The following is a 3,555-nucleotide window of genomic DNA, read 5'->3' as shown; positions in this document are numbered from 1 at the left end:
ATTCCTTTTCAGACAGAACTGATTCATGTATTTGGGTATTTTTAATAAATCTGAGGGGATTTGAGGGAGAAAGCCAATGAGTGTCGGTACGCTCCGGCGGGCACAGAGAGGAATATTGTGCCCGACGCCGCGGGACTTTAATTAACTCACTTAAAGAAGCAGACGGGCGAAGTTTGGCTCGAACTTTCTGTCGGGAAGAAACACGAGTGTGTTTCTGTGACGTCACGGGCAGACAGACAGTAAAAGTGTGCAATGAAAGCCTGTCTCGCTGCTCTCATGAGTGAGACAGCAGCTGTCGACAGCATCTGTATATTTAGCACACAGACACGAACACTATTCACACACATTCCTCTCTCAGCTGCTCACTAAACACAAGCAAGTTATGATTATTATAACATCAAGGCCAAAACATATGATAGCCTATAGCTGTCGTCTGATTGGTCAATGCAGTGAATCAATGAGATTCTCTCTTTCTCCTAAAAAAAAAATCTTATACATAGGCTACATTTATAATGCTTGTAAATGCACTGTAAATTATTTCTGTTGTTTTCACATATTACTGTATTCTCAACAATTCCGTTCTGTAGAATCTGAATACAGTAAGTTACTGCTGATTTTACGTAAACTTTTTACAGTGCTGTGCTCATCATCTCCAGTCCTTCTGTGTCTGATTGATAGTTAAGACTGTTTCATTAAATAAACGTCATTTGGTATAATCGTATACGCCCTCCTCTGTCAATCTGAGCTGATTTTATCAAGTGAACGCAAGAATAACTTTGATATTGTTAGTAATATTTCAGCAGGTTTACTTGATTATCCAGACATCATTTAGAAAAATCGTATCAAATGATCATCAGGCTTTTGAGAAAGGTTTATTTATTCATCTCTCAATCATCATTGTATTGCATTGCATTATGTTTTAAAACTACAGATCATAAAACTAAGCATTTAAATATAATCTTAAGACATTATTCGCAGATATTGATATTTATGCATTTTATGTAAGTAGCCTATCTGCTATAAAGGTCTCGTTGATTTACATTACAAGCATCAGAATTGCATCACTTTTTCCCCCCTCCATTCTCACTATATCAGACTATATGAGCCATAAAAGCCTGATGTATGTAAAACACATAATAATGCAAACTTTTGTCATATTTTCTCTAAAGGTTCATTAAACTCTTCAAGTTTTTTCTGACTATTATTTCATATGTCAGGCTTAACAGGGGTAACGTGCTTCAACTGAAACCTTTATGTAAATGGTGGTGCTGGGAACAAAACCCTGCATTCCTTTGATATATAATTCATGAGAAAGAGAGAATTTCAAGCATCTGAAGACAAACATTCTTGATAATCCATCTTAAGCCGATGGTGGATCCTGATATGAGGGATTCGTCTGACAGAAATACACTCAATGGACTTTGACATGTAACCGGAGTGTCAAAGAATCCCATAAAGGAATGCTCATGGAATTCCAATCATAATTTAATCCTAATTTTAATGCGATTAAAACAAGAATCCTGTTTTGTTGCTCAAATGTAAATATAAACCTCAGTTCCAGTCTAAGTGTGTAAGTGTTACACTGAAAAAAATTTGTAGTGGGATTTACTTGAAAAAAGCTATGCAACTTTTTCCACTCAGAAAATGCTAGTAAATTTACAAAGATTTCCCAAATAAACACCTAAACATATTTATCAGTAGCTTTAATTAGAAATCTTTAAGTGAAAATTTACTTAGAATTTGGAATTAAGTTAACTTTACTTAACCTAGTTGAGTGAAAGTAACAAAGAAAATAAGTCATTTTAACTTGGCTAGTAAAAGGTTGATTATTATCGATTTAGTTGTAATTTCCTTTGTATTACATTTCACTCTAACATTTATATTGAAAACCAGTCATATATAATTTGTGTTTTACTTAGTATATCTAAGTGATTTATACTTCAACATGTCAGATGTTAAGCCGGATGTGAATGCAAAGACCTCAATACTTGGTAGACAATACACAATGACGGTAACATTTGATGGATCGTTTTTGTGTTTGAATGTGTCATTTTGAGCAGAAAATTTACTCGAAATGTCACAAAATGGCAAATTACTAAATCCTGACAACAAAAGCAATGATAAAACAGTGTAAATACAGCTGGAAACCAGTGAAAAATGAACCTCATTAATTATGCAAGGTCCAGTGCATGATGGGAACCCCAGTATCAGAAAAGTTGAGTAATTTTTACTTAATTTTATTGAGTTGATATTTACGCTTTCATTTCTACTCGCTTGAATTAAGTACTGAAATGAAATTTACCTAGTTTTTTTAATTCTTGCCTGAACTAACTTTTTCTTGTAAATTACATTGTTTTTTTTCAGTAGTATTTACCTTACCAAAAAATCATTTTTTACAAAAAAAATTTGCTTTCAAATCGTTTAATTGCGATTAATTGCATCTAACATAAACGTTTATATAGGCCTATATATTTATAAATCGATATTAAATGTGATTAATAGATTTGACAGTACTAGTTATTTTTTAGTAGCCTATCATATATAGCCTATTATAGTTTTCATTTATAATTTGAATTAGCTTTTTAAATTTAATTTTAATTTCAGTTTAATTTTTAGATTAAAGTTTTAGTTTTAGTTCAGTTTTAGTTTTTATTTATTTCCAGTTTTAAGTGCTTCCGCTCAAAACTTATTTCAGTTTATTGCCAAATCAACATTTTTAATTTTAGTTAAGTTTTTCATATAATATTAAGCCTAATATTTTATTTTACTTCAAGTAATAAACATGTTTTTAATAGTTTACGTTATAGTTAACAAAAATAAAACCTGGCTTCAGTGGAATTTTATGTAGGAGTCTTCAAAATTTGACAAAAATTCTGTAGCTTTGCGATTTTGAAGTTGAAGTTGTTAAAATAATGAAAAGTTTAGTTTTTTGTAGGCTATCTTAAAACTCAAATACACTTTCCATTGGGAAACTCTGAGAAGAGGATTTATTTAAGAGGACATACGCATTAGTTGCCTAAAAATAATATGATCACACGACACAAAAACATTTTTTTTTACAATGTTGAACGTCATTATTTCTAAAATATATAATTTAGGATATAGTGGTTTAAAAATAATTTAATTTGACGTAGGCTAACAAAAGAGCTTTAAAAAGCATGCAAAATGCAAACCGTAATTTGTGCAGTGTATTCAGCATTTACAAATATGTGAAGTATAACGTAGCCTATGAAGTGTTGTGTGACATGTGTCTGTATGTCTGTAAACAAAAACACACACCGATGATTGACATTCAGCGTTTATTCTACAGGAACTGATGCAATAAGAGCGCACAGTTACAAACCCCGCCCACACCTCATCCGAGCGCTGATTGGTCTGACGCAACAGCATCTCGTCTCTCATTGGTTTCCGCGTGTGTCCGTCAGAGCGCGGTGCCGCTGAACATGGAGGGAATGAAGCCACGTTGACATCATTAGTGTTTTTTACTCACCGCTTGATAAACTACAAACGAATCTTCATTTCACGGTGAATCTCGGCGGAGGTGAGGAAATCCTC

The 3,555-nt window shown here is 32.9% G+C and overlaps 1 protein-coding gene across 1 annotated transcript in view; it reads left to right on the top strand.

Moving 5' to 3' along the window:
• Positions 1-3,401: 3,401 nt before the first annotated feature.
• pycr1b (pyrroline-5-carboxylate reductase 1b) overlaps positions 3,402-3,555 on the top strand; it is a 14,391-nt gene continuing 14,237 nt past the window's right edge. Inside the window, exon 1 of the mRNA XM_077229842.1 lies at positions 3,402-3,541. The gene's annotated coding sequence lies outside the window, so the exon portion shown is untranslated. The remainder of the gene's footprint in view (positions 3,542-3,555) is intronic.

The sequence above is a fragment of the Siphateles boraxobius genome, unplaced genomic scaffold (genome assembly GCF_051911475.1).
Source record: "Siphateles boraxobius isolate OS27281-9 unplaced genomic scaffold, OSU_SipBor_1 135, whole genome shotgun sequence".
Classification (NCBI taxonomy): domain Eukaryota; kingdom Metazoa; phylum Chordata; class Actinopteri; order Cypriniformes; family Leuciscidae; genus Siphateles; species Siphateles boraxobius.
Note: the sequence above shows the minus strand (reverse complement) of the source record. Positions and strands in the feature narration are given on the sequence as shown.